The sequence below is a fragment of the Polypterus senegalus genome, chromosome 3 (genome assembly GCF_016835505.1).
Source record: "Polypterus senegalus isolate Bchr_013 chromosome 3, ASM1683550v1, whole genome shotgun sequence".
NCBI classification, from domain to species: Eukaryota; Metazoa; Chordata; class Cladistia; order Polypteriformes; family Polypteridae; genus Polypterus; species Polypterus senegalus.
This window is the reverse complement of record NC_053156.1, coordinates 47833283-47846844: the sequence shown is the minus strand read 5'-3', so window position 1 is coordinate 47846844 and position 13562 is coordinate 47833283. Positions and strand designations below refer to the sequence as shown.

Genomic DNA, 13562 nt, shown 5'->3' with positions numbered 1-13562 from the left:
TGGCAGGTATATTAAAGCAGTCATATTTAGTATTTTGTTGCAGATCCCTTGCATGCATCAGCTTTGTTTGATGTTTTGTATCCATTTTGCACACTAAGGACCTCATTTCGACCTTCAGATGGCGCCTTGTCTGTTTGTTTGTTTGCCAATCATGCAAAAACTCCTGATTTAGTTTTTTAAGAAATTTTGCATGTAGGTTGCCGTTGGTCCTACTCAAAATAGGCTATATCATATCAATATATCAACTATGTTATATCAGATATATTTAAAGTAAAGGGTTGTTTTCAATCTTTATGAAGATTCAAATCCTAGAGCTGGCTGTTCACATGTGTGTAGCCCATTTATGCGAAATGCCTCCCTCCATTTTCGAAATCTTATATTGATAGCACAGCTGACAGCTTTGCTCCTTTTGTTCACTTGTTTCCTTTTGATGAAGTTTTATGTTTGGGATTTGCATAATATGAAACTATTGATTTATTTCCCTGATACTTTTATCCAAGGGATTTTATAAGTAAATAATGTAGTTGCTTCTGTGATTTTCTATGGGTGGCGTTGAACAGATATATTTGTAAGCAAAGCTATGTACAAGCAAGTGGAGAGTAATATGCACTTTACCAAACCTCGGTATTCTATGCATGCTGCTGTATAGTCATTTGAGAAACTAAGTACACCCCATGGAAACTTGATTTTTTTTAACATATTTGAACAGGCAAACAGTGCCTACAGGTAAAGGTGATATACTTAAACTAATGATACATAAAATTGACATGGTGTGTTCATTCTCATAATCTAAGTAAATAAATGCAGATTTATTACCTGAAAAAAGAAAGTCCACCGCTACATTTATGACCACTTCAAGTCCATAAAATTAGGTTCAGATGCTGCGGATTAGGTGCCAACCGTCTTAGGGAGTGTGCGGGTGGACCCTGTCTTATTTAAACTGCACATATCTGGTGTCCGATGTTCTCTTTGCTGTCGATGTGAGTGGTGTCATCATGCCAAGATCAAAATAACTCCATAAGGCACTCAGGAAGAATGTTGTAGATACCTTTAAGTCTGGCAAGGGAATCGAAAAGATTGACAGATGATTTGAAATCAATCATTCCGTTTTAAGGAAAATCATGGCATAGGTTTCAAATGACTGCTAACTTGTCTGGGACTGGTCGGCCCAGCAAATTCAGCCCAAAAGCTCACGGTTTGATACTAAAAGGAGTCTCTAAGGACCCCCATATTTTATTGTGGGGTCTTCAGGTAATTGTTGGAACAGTTGGTGTCAAATGTTAAGCATGTGAATCCAGAAAAAAAAAAAACCTTTGCAGTCCAAAAAGAACATTAGATCAAGACTACAGTTTGCCATTAAGCATCTAGGCAAAGACCAGGCTTTCTGGAATAATGTGTCAGATCTGGACAGAAAGTTAAAGATAGAGTTGTCTGGCCACGGTAGCAATAGACATTTTGGTGCATACCAAAGACACCACTTCAGGAGAAGAACCTCATATTAACTGTAATGCATGTTGGTGAATGTTATGGTTTGCATGCGTTATGGTGGATATGTTTTAGAATTTGTAGTTGACTTGATTAGTGCAAGACGCCCATTCATTAAGTCAACTGTGAACTTTGCATTATAGCAAAGCATGCTTGACGAGAATTTGAGGCCATCTGTCCCATTGTTGAAGTTGAATCAGAAAAGGACTTTTCAGCATGGTAAGGATCTAAAGCACACTAACAAATCCACCAAGAAGCTCAAAAAGAAGAAATGGAGGGTTATGGACTGGCTCAGTCAAAGCCCTGATTTGAGTCCCATTGAAATGTTGCGGAGGGATTTGAAAGGACAGGACATGCAAGAAAACCCATAATCATCTTGTACCTGAAGAAATTTGGCATGGAGGTGTGGTCAAACATTTCACTGTGTTCTTGATGTCAGAGACTGCTGGGCAGTTATGTAAAGTGCCTACAAGAAGTCATTTCTGCTGCAGGGAGCAAGACCAGCTTCTGCGGACAAAGGGGTACTTACTTTTTTCACCAATAACCATTACATCTATTGATATTTTTGTTGAATAAATGACTGAAAATTTTTTTTTCTTATGTTGTTATTCAAGTATATTGAAACTATCTGTAGGCACTTTTTTTGATGAAGACTGACTTGTTTGGCTTTTCAAAACAGTTAAAATCAAAAATTTCTATGGAGTGTGCCAGTTCTTACTTTTTTACATAGCTATAACGTGAAAAGAAAGTTTTTAAAATGATGCAGGCAATATGTCCTAACATTGCACTGTAAACCATAGGGATACCAGTTGAACTAACTGACTCACTGTGATATAATTTATCAGAGCTCCATTTTGAATTTTGAAACCATTGTACTGTGTATTTTAAGTTACTTACAAGCAAAGCAGTAGCTAAATACTGCATGTAAAAAGATAGGGCTTGTTTGTTGTATTAAGTTACAGACAAGTTTAGGAGCTATTGCTGCCAGCCGTCTTTATTGCAATATTAAAGGCCGGTCCATCCACACTCATTTTAGCTGACCACACTCTGCAGATGGGAAACCTCATTTGTTTGAATGTTCAAGAAGCCAGCTCCCGTTGCATGCATTGTTCACATTAACCAGCAGGTATCTATCTGTATGCCTGTTTCACCCTGCCTTTTCCAGGTGTGTTAAATAATACACTTTAAATAATTACATGAAGAATAAAGTTACCCTGCCACCTACACAAATAACGGTGGAGCTGATGAAGTGAATCTAATGATAATTGAAGCCTTCTCCATGTGGATATTCCTCTCTCCCCACCTTTGTCACTTAAGCAAAATGAGAATGATTACTGGTAATATGTGGCAGATCAGTTTCATTCTCTTTCCATAATCTACTTTAAACATGACACTGTCGGCCATAGAAACCACACAGTTCAGATTGCTCAATGTTGTCCTCAGTTGAGCAGCGCGCCATAATTGTCACATTCTTTGCAAACCCTCCTCATGAGTTAATACTACAGCACAATGGAAATTTTGTAATGATGGTTTAGACTGTAAGCTTTCTGCTGCCACCCTTGGCCAATGTGAAGCAGTGACCCCGCCTGCAGCCCTTTTCCCAGCATTGGCAGTAAGCTAACTGCTCTGTTAGCCCCCCCTTATCTTGTGTGAGTGGGCGTCAGGCCTTATGGAGCCCTATAATTATAGCTTGCTCAGGAATGCTTCAGTTTTATTTATTCAAATCTCTCAGCTGGAGAAGTGTGCCAGCCTCGTGCAAGGGCTTGAAGTGGTAGCTTGCGATGTACTGAAAGCTCCATGCCAGTCGTTTTTATTAATGCTGGTTACATAATGGCTGTTTGGGAACTGCTTGTGTTTTTAATCTATTGTTGTGCAAGCCTGAAACACTAAAGTTTCAAATATGGGAAAACATTGGAATTGCCTACCCTTGCCATACCACAGTCACCATACTGTCAGATGAGCAGTTATGTTCTTGGTTAGCAAATGCCTTGCTGCTCTCCAGTGAAGGCCATTTTTGCCCAATGTCTTTCTAATTGTAGGGTCTAAACACTGAACTTCTCTGAGTCAAGATACAGCTGCAGTTCTTGTAATGTTTTTTAGATTCCTTTGTGACTTCTTGGATGATTTTATTTTAAGGGCACAGAGTACTTTTGGCAGACCAGCCACTCTTGGGAAGATTCATTACTATCCCAAGTGTCTTAAATTTGTAGGCTATGACTTTCTCTGTGCTGCAGTGGGCTGGCGCCCTGCCCAGGGTTTGTTTCCTACCTTGCACCCTGTGTTGGCTGGGATTGGCTCAAGCAGACCCCCGTGAACCTGTCGTTAAGATATAGTGGGTTGGATGATGGATGGATGGATGGATGGATGGACTTTCTCTGTGGTTGCTGGAGTCCTAGAGCCTTCAAAATGGTTTTGTAGCCGTTTCCAGACTTAAAGATATCAACAACCTTTTTTTTTTTTAATTATGGAATTTCCTTTAATCATTGCACTATATGTGCTGGTTAAGTATTTGTGTTGGCAACTTGAATCTGTGATGCTAAGGGTAACAGAAGTGAGATTGATATTGAGCAGCAATAGGACTAGCTGTAATCAAGCCAATAATCCTCTGACTTGAATTTTTCTTTTCATCCGGCTGATTTAAGGAGGATGCAGTAACTTTCCCACAAAGTGCAAGTTGGAAAACTTTGTTTATTCAATTAATGACAGAAGAGAAAAACTAGTGTTATTCACTCTGGTGCTCTTTAACCAATTTTAGTTTGCAGTTGAAGGTCTATAGTTTCAGATTGATTATATCATGTAGGAATTTAGAAAAATGTGAAATTAGCTTTTATTGAATTTTACGTGTTTAGTCGCTTAATGATGCTGACACCTTGCATTAGTTCAACTGGGCTAAAATGTTGGTTTTCATTTGAACTTGACATCAGGTGCTTGTTGTTTCCTTGTACAATAGTTGGCCAGCATTGATGGATTTCATTGTCTTGGCAATACCCTTCCGTCATTGTAACATCCTGGTAAAACCTTTTACTATGTTTATCACAGACTACACCAAGATTAGCAGCTAAGAAGTTCAAGTGAGATTGTAGAAAATGAATCTTTAGTAACATGCTGTACTTCATGGCTTTGTATGCTTGAAGCATGTTGTCAACCAGGTGCAGGTAGTTTGGTGCTCTGTAGTTGGCAAGAAAACTCTCATGAACATCCTTGAACATCTTCCTCACCATTTCCACCAACCCCACTAGCAGATCATCGAACTGCATGTCACTGATGATGTGTCTGATTTTTAGATCCACAAAAGTGTCTTCTTTAATCTTGACATCAGTTATTCATGGAAGCAACTGTCTCAAATATCGTAATCTTTCACCTTCTATGTTTGTCTCTTTACCAAAATTTTTTATCAGTCCAAGTGGAGGCAAAAATAACGTTGTTGGTTCGGGAAGTGGTTTATTTGCCACACTTTTCTGCCATGGAATGGCCAGATCTTTTTCATGTAATGAGACTCTTTAACACGGCTGTTCCAGTCACAGATGACACGGTAATACTTGGCATATCCAAGCTGCATTCCTAGTTGCAGTGCCACTACTTTTAGATCAGTATAGATTTTCTAGTTGTAGTTGTTCTACTGTATACTTATAATAGGAAATCACTGAAACTTACAGGAAAAATTAACACTCATTTTTGGAATTGGCAGAACAAAATATGTTGATAAGTGCTCAGGAAGTGAAATCTTTGTTGTGTACTGTTACCTACATAAAACTATTGCCATTTAGGTTTTTACTCTAAAGATCAGGTGTAGATCCTGAATGTTTTTTTCCGTATGTCATATGATGTGCTAAAAGCTAGAAAGAATGTGGTATTTAGATTGTCAAAGACAAAATTTAACCAGAAATGAAACGTAAAGATAAAGTTGGAAAAACAAGCAGAAAGTAGTATGTAGCTCAGGGTCCCCATAAAGATGTGATCTGCATTTGCAGAATGCTTGGTGTCATGATTGGGTTATGTAGGTGACACATTATTCACTCACCATACAGGAATGAAAGGTTGTTGACAGGAGAACGTCTGTTAGTGAATAATTTAATATTTGATTGTGTTACACTATAGCTGTGTATTTCAGTCATAAGTTTAAATTTCCATTAAATTGCTCAGTGACATTGGTTTCAGGTCTTAAGTATTTAATTGAAGAATCAAATGCACATAGAGATTTATGAAACCTATTAGTTTTGTACAATCCATGAAGTTAACTCCTTTTAAGCAGTACTGGGTATCTTGACAAATCCACACAGATTACAGAAAGATCTCTCTACGCTTTATTAGTGAGCTCCCTGTGGCAAGCATCTACAAATCAATTACTAAAAATAATGTTGAAGTTATCCCTAGTATACTATATATCATTAATTACCAATTTCTTTCTTTATTTAAGCATGTCTTCTGGTTGTTTGCTTCCTTGTAGCATTTTATGTTGGATCTTGTGTGGCTGTTCAGATAAAGATCCCAGTGTTTCGTCACCACATTATTTTACCAGCAGCAATTTCCAGGATGCTTGCAGTCAACAAAAGATAAAACATTTTCACTTAATTTTGACTGTTATCCATCAATCCATCTATTATCCAACCCGCTATATCCTAACTAAAGGGTCATGGGGGTCTGCTGGAGCCAATCCCAGCCAACAGAGGGCAAGGCAGGAAACAAACCCCGGGCAGGGCGCCAGCCCACCACAGGACTGTTATCCATGTTTCCAAAAAAACTTTCCACAACATAATTATAGCTAGAAAAAGGGTATCGGATACAATTGTATACTTCCTATCCCTAAAGTTAACATCAAATGGCTACATGCCAAATTCAATGGAACTGGTGAAACTTAAACGTTTTCAGTAATTCATAACCAGTACAGGTGACTATAAACAAAAGATGCTTTCAAGTAAGGTTTTTGTCTTATTTTATATTAGAGCACCTTGTGACCTTGTTCAGGAATAAGCGGGTTGCAAAATTACATTTTCTATTAGAACATGAGAACAACCTAATCAAGAGCTGGCCATTTATCCCAACAAAGCTCGCCAGTCGTATCCACTTAATTCTTCTAAAAGAACATCAAGTTGAGATTTGAAAGTCCCTAAAGATCTACTGTCTACAACGCTACTTGGTAGCTTATTCCATGTATCTGTGGTTCTCTTTGTGAAGAAAATCATCTTGATGTTTATATGAAATTTACCCTTAACAAGTTTCCAACTGTTGCCTGAGTTCTTGTTGAACTGATTTTAAAGTAACAGTCTCGATCCGCTGTACTAATTACCATCATAATTTTAAACACTTTAATCATATCTCCTTTTAATCTTCTTTTGCTTAAACTAATAAGACTCCGCTCTTTTAATCTTTCTTCTTTCCTCAAAACTCATCACCCACAATCCAGGAATCAGCCTAGTCGTTCTTTTCCGGTCTTTTTCTAGCACTGCTATGTCGTTTTTGTCGCATGGAGACCAAAACTGCACACATTACTCCAAATGATGCCTCACTAGTAAGTTCTTAAGCTTGAGCATAACCTCCGTGGACTTGTACTCTACACGTCAGGGTGCTATTTAACCTAACATTCTTAATGGCTTCTGAACACTGTCTGGAAGTTGATAGTGACAAGTCCACTATGACTCCTAAATCCTTCTCATAAGGTGTACTCTATTTTCAGACATTCCATTTTGTATTCAAACATAACACTTTTACTTCCTACATGTTAATACTTTATATCTACTTACATTAAATTTCATCTGCCACAAATCTGCCCAAGCCTGCATGCTGTCCAAGTTTCTCTCTAATGATTCTATGCATTTCAGATTATTTGCCAATTCACCTAGCCTGGTATCATCTGCAAATTTAACAAGCTTGTTATTTATATCCCAATCCAAATAAATAACCTACTTTACATTTATTTACTATAAAAACATTTATTTGATAAAGTTGTGTTTGTTAGTATTTATAAATTCTTTTAAGGGAACAGCTATGGCAGTAGTAACAAATTTACAGTGATTCATGTGTACAATAAAATAGCACAACATGACATAGCATTAACAAATCGGGGTCCTGGAGAGGCCACCAGGCTATCATAAGGCCTAGTCATGCACATACCATTATGAGACCAATTTAGGAATTATGGTTACTGATTATAATAGAAAACATGTGAGATATGAGAAGAGATTGTGAGTGCCTGAAATTTCCAATGTGTACCAGAATTCCATAAAAGCCTAAAGGGGTGTAATAAGTAGTACCTATAAAATTTGATCGATGAACAAAAGCCACACATTGAGCTCCAAGTATGTCTAATATTCAGATGTCTACCATAAAATATTCTTATAGTTAGACAATTGAAATGAAGGTGCCATTTGCAAAACATGGTATTTGAGGAATACCATAGCTTCATTAAGAAACTGTATTTGTGTGTTACAGCTGTGCAGCAGACTGACCCAGCTAAGGAGGGTGTGGTCGATTGATCCAGGGCCATTCAGCTGACGCTGTGAGAGAAGCCACGGTGAGTACGTTAAATCATTAGTGTGCACCTGTTTCTTGGATGTAATAGTATGAACTCATTTTTGTGAAGTACACCAGTGTTGATTAGTTATCCTCTATGAAGGGAGTGAAAATATTAAAATTTCAAAGATACTGTTAAACTTGAGTAACAATGAATGCTGTTGTAAGGCACTAGATAGTTTATAATTGCATATTAAGAAAAGTTAGTCAGTTAAGAAAATTAGTTAAGATAAAAAGAGCACAAGTAGTATTAATTGCATGACAACGATATTCCCGTTTGCTTTTGAGCTGAATTCTATAGACATGGAAAACATTTTTTGGTACCTTTATAGCTCATTGAAAAAGTGCTGTATGCCTCCTGAAAAGTGATTACATGAAAAGTAATTGTCCCACGTACCTCTGATTTGTCATTGAGTAAATCCAAGCAAGTGTGAAGAAAACGAGCATTGTTTACTCTACAAAGATTTTCTAAAATGCCCTAAACACATTTGTTAGTACCCCTAGAAAGATTTTCCAAACTAGCTGTTTTCTTTAGTTGGTATCACACATCTCCAATTGTGCAATCAGTCATTTAGCCGATTTAAATGGAGAAAAGTAGTCCTTCTGCTGTTTGGTATCACCTTGTGTCCCACAGTGAGCATGGACCAGAGAAAGCCAAGGGGAGAGTTTTCTGACCAGATGAGAAACAAAAATTATAGACAATCTTATTAAAGGCAAAGTCTATAAGACCCATTTCAAAGGAGCTTGATGTTCCTGTGACAACATTTGCAAATATTATTAAGAAGTTTAAGGTCCATGGGACTGTAGCCGTCCTCACTGGATGCAGCCGCAAAAGGAAAATTCACCACAAATTGGACAGAACAATAGTGAAAATGGTAGACAAAAATCCAAAAGGCAACTTACAAAGAGATACAAGCTGAACTCCAAAGTCAAGGTCCAAGAGTATCTGATTGCGCCATCCATTGCTTTTTGAGTGACTGTGGGCTCAATGGAAAAAGACCCTGGAGGATTTCACTGTTGAAAGAAAGACGTAAAAAAGCCAGAACACTACAGTACACTTTTGACATATGGGAGAATGTCCTTTGGACAGATAAGACAAACCTGGAGGTTTTTGGCAAGTCAAATTAGCTCTATGCCCACAGAGAAAATATGAAGCTTTCAAAGAAAAAAACCCATACCTACTGTGTAACATGGAGGAAGTTCAAATATGTTGTGGGACTGCTTTGCTACGTCTGGCATGGGGTGCCTTAAGTCTGTGCAGGGAAAAATGAAATCTAAAAGTTACCAAGACATTCTGGAGCAAAATGTACTGCCCAGTGTCAGGAAGGCTCTGTTTCAATCACGGGTCATGGATCCTCCAACAGGATAATGAGCCAAAAACACACAGCTAAAAGCACCCAAGAATGGCTAAGAACAAATCATTGGACTATTCTGAAGTGGCCTCCCGTGAGCCGTGATTTGAATCCTCTCAAACTTCTACAGTATGAAAAGAACTGAAACCTGCATTCAGGAGAAGGCATTCTGCAAACCTGAAACAGCTGGAGCAGTTTGGTTAGAAAGAGTGGGCCAAACTACCTGTTGACAGTGCAGAAGTCTCATTGACAACTACAGGAATTGCTTGTTTGCAGTGATTGCCTCTAAAGGTTGTGCAAGATAATATTGGGTTAAGGGTCCCATTATTTTTGTCAATGTCCTTTTTATTTGTGTTAATATTTGAAATTTTCTGTTGAATCAAAACTGTAAAACAACAAAGTCTGATTTTTGTTAAATACAGAATAAACCTGTAGGTGCAAATTACTTTTGTCAGCTTGAAATTATTTAAGAGACTATTGTAGGTTCTTCTTTTTTCATTGAGGGGTAGCAACAGATTGTTTATTTTAAATCCCCTCCCAACAATAGAAAAAGTAAATACCCCAAAATCTCAAAAAACATTTTGACTAATTTTATTGAAATTAGTGATTTTTTTTTCTCTATATTTGTTGGTTATAAAGCTACAGAAAATGGAGTAGTATTGGGGCATGTGTCACTTTTTGCCTCAGCTGTGATCATGTGGAGAAATGGGGAGTGCAGTTCATGCGAATGAATGCTGGAAGCAGAACAGCGCCACTGTACAAATTGGCTGTAATCATGCAGAGAGACAAGACTGACTGCAAGTTGGCGAGCTACATGGAAAATAAGACGTGAAATGAACAAAAGAAAGTTAGGTGAAACTCAAAGATGTGGTTAGCAAATGGCCTCTTTGAGTACACACAGTACTTTCTATTGTGCCAGCTTTTTCTTACTCCTCAATATGCAATATAAAATACATAAAAATTAAGCCTAATTGGATTGTTGAGTGCTCTTATATACGTAAACTTAAAATGATGGGTCGGGAGGGCAACTTGTTAGTAAAATTGATGCAGTATCCTCTTGGAGGCCAGACTTGATCTGCCTCTGTGTTCCGGTTCATAAAGCAGAAACAGAAAACTGCTGGTACCGTGTACTGGCCCACTTCAAGCTCTATGTGCAACACAAGCCGGGAGCGATGGCATGCCTTGGTTACTTTAATTGCTAACACAGATCAGTAAAGGGGTCCACTGTGAACAGGACATAGAGGAGGTGGACATTGCACAAAGTTCACCTTATTTTTTTCATCTATTCTTTCCCATTCTGTGCTTAAAACAGTGAGTTCATTCCATTTGGCACATAAATGTGCAGCCTTTAAATGTCAATGCTGTATGTAATAAGTTACAGGAAAAAACAATTCATTGTATGTTGCTTTTGATCCCAAATTTACCAAACATTTGTAATTGTAACTTTATAAGTCATAGTTAGTTTATATTGTCCTGTATAAAAGGTTTTTCGACTGCAATGCACTATTTTTTTTTTAACCAACAACAATAGATTTTAAGCACTTGTCCAGCACCCACGAATATTTTTTTGCTTCTGATCTTGTTCCTTTTCACTCTTGGACCTTAGATCCCTGATTTACTATTGTATTCAATTAAAACCCTTAAGCATTCATCGTAGCAAACAAAAGCTGCTTTCCTTTCTTATTAACCATAATGGGGATTAACTGCCATATTTTCCTTTTACTAGTATAACTGCTTTAAAGAGCATTTTCAGTGTAAGCGGCACATAGCAGAGCAGAGGGCTAGAGAAGGGGACAGGATGCGAGGGACTAAAGTAACAAGTACGTTTAACATGTTTAAGTAATGTTGAGCGATTTTGTAAAGGGTTTTGATACATACTTGCACACAGGCATGAGAGACGTGTCCTAGCTCCACTTTTCTCTTTGATCATGTCACTTTCCATACACAGAAAATCCCATTTTTGTACTGGGCCATGTTTTCATGTGAAGGCTGCGTCAGTATGTGACTCACAAGCGCTGCATGCCTTGGAGATGTAGTTTAAGCAAAACAGCAAAATAGTAATAATGCAGCATATAAAGGCATGTTAAGTAAAAATGTATGTGTAGTAGTCCTTAGAATTTTTAACCTACAATCGAATATATTGGAATATTTGTTTATTTTTAATATGAGTTTTCACGTCCTAATAACTACTACTGTAATTATTTGTTTGAATACAGAACAACACTATTTCCCCTGAAATTGTGTTTTTCAGTGACTAACATCAAAAGCCAGATTACTAAGAGAAGCAATAATTGACCTACAGTAATAATTTTATTACTCATGTGCAATTATATGGTGCAAGTGCATGTTCAAGAGTAAGGAGTTCCGGTGTTGGGTTTGGTTGTTGGGGGAAGCAATAAATATTATATGCAGAAAAGCACTCCGCTACTTACATAGTACATTTGATACCTTCAGTTAACCCTCAGCACTATAACTGAGGCCCAATTTCTTAGGAAACATGCATACTGTATATACACACACACACAAAACACACACACAGACAGAGTGGCATCTCCATATTCAAGGGATTTGTATTTGCAGAAGGTTGTTGATGAGTTGACTTCACTTACTCAGCTGTCAGGTGACCTTCAAACCAAGTGAATCCAAATGAAGAAGCCAGGCACAAGACACAGAACACAAATCTAGAGAAAACTTTAATCCTTCAGGTTAGTGGTGTTGTACTCCAAATTAACAGTTTTGCTATAGCTGTAAAAATAATGTAGTAACAGACACACAAAACTGTCATGATCCTCCTTGCTTTTTACAACTTCCTTTTTAAATCCAGTGCTTCATCTTCTTTTCTCCCAGCAGCCCCAGAGTGAATGGTCAAAGCTGCATACTGGCACAGTGATCCGGAGGCTGCTGGAATTTTAACTCCTTTTCATGTAGCATTGCTGCGGAATTAATTAAATAAAAAGAAACACCAACTTCCTTTCACAATGTTTTGCCACCCTTGCTGCTTGCTCTTAATGTCATGAATACCAATAAATGCCTGAGGCTGATTTTATCAGTAGTATTAAAAGGAAATGAAAGGTATTAATAATAAACCATTACTAAGCATATTCAGGAGTCACTTGAGTACCTAATTATTGGAAAGTTGATTCCAATCCATATAAAAGGGCACAAAATGGATCCCAGTAGTTATGTACTTATAAACCTTACTCTGCAAAACTGTGAAATCTATAGTCAGAAATAAATTACAAGACTATTTATACCAAAATAATACAATAAATAACATCTAGCTAGGGTTTATGAGAGGAAGATCTTGTCAAAACAGTGTTTTAGATTGATTTGAATTGGCAACTAGAATCACAGACAAAAAACAAAAATATGCCATATTTTTCTTTCACGAACCATTGGATGTGGTTTGGAACCAAAAATTGATTTTGAAACTATAAGCCAGTAGGATCGGTGTTAACATACAAGACAATACTTCATGGTAATCGGCAGGACATAAAGCGTACAAATAAGAGAAGAATAATCAATGTTGGCTAAGTCGCCAGTGGAGTCTGCTAGGAATTTGTGCTTCGACTGTTACTCTCACTAATTTACACTAACTACATAAATTCAGATAAATTTAAGTTAGTAAACTCGCAGATGACACTAAAATTGGATGAATAGCAAATATCAAGAAGGCAGTAAAAGCAATTCAAAAAGACCTCAACCCACTTCAAAACTGGAAAAACAGTAGGCAAATGCAATTGATTTTTTAAAAAAGTGTCAAATTCAAAAACAGGAAAAACGAATGTTAATTATGAATACAAAATGAGAGACACTGTTTTGTAGAAGGCACCCTATTTATTTATTACATTGATATAATATTCTCATCATATAGACAATGTTTATAAACTCATTATGAACAGTGAAGTTCATTTGCTAATGAATATGAGACACATCACCACTGTCCAGGAATGCATTAAAGTGATTAAAAAAGTAAATACAAACTATAGGTTATATGGTAAAAGCTGTACAGTATACTAGATTGCACAAGTGTGAACACATCTGAAGTAGTGTGTGCAGTTATGGTCCCCCATACAAAAGATAAAACAGCAGCATATATTGTGCAGAGAAGAGTAATCAATGTTATCCTAGGACTTAAGCACATAGTATGGGAAACAAACATTTTTATTCTTGAGCAGAGAAGTTTGCATTGGTGTATAATTCATTCATTCATTT

The 13562-nt window shown here is 37.2% G+C and overlaps 1 protein-coding gene across 3 annotated transcripts in view; it reads left to right on the top strand.

The window, feature by feature from the left end:
- The window catches only part of LOC120525115 (probable cation-transporting ATPase 13A3), a 127905-nt gene that overhangs the window by 22887 nt on the left and 91456 nt on the right, over positions 1-13562 (top strand). For all 3 annotated transcript variants that reach the window (XM_039747137.1, XM_039747139.1, XM_039747136.1), the window contains exon 2: positions 7915-7996. The gene's annotated coding sequence lies outside the window, so the exon portion shown is untranslated. The remainder of the gene's footprint in view (positions 1-7914; positions 7997-13562) is intronic.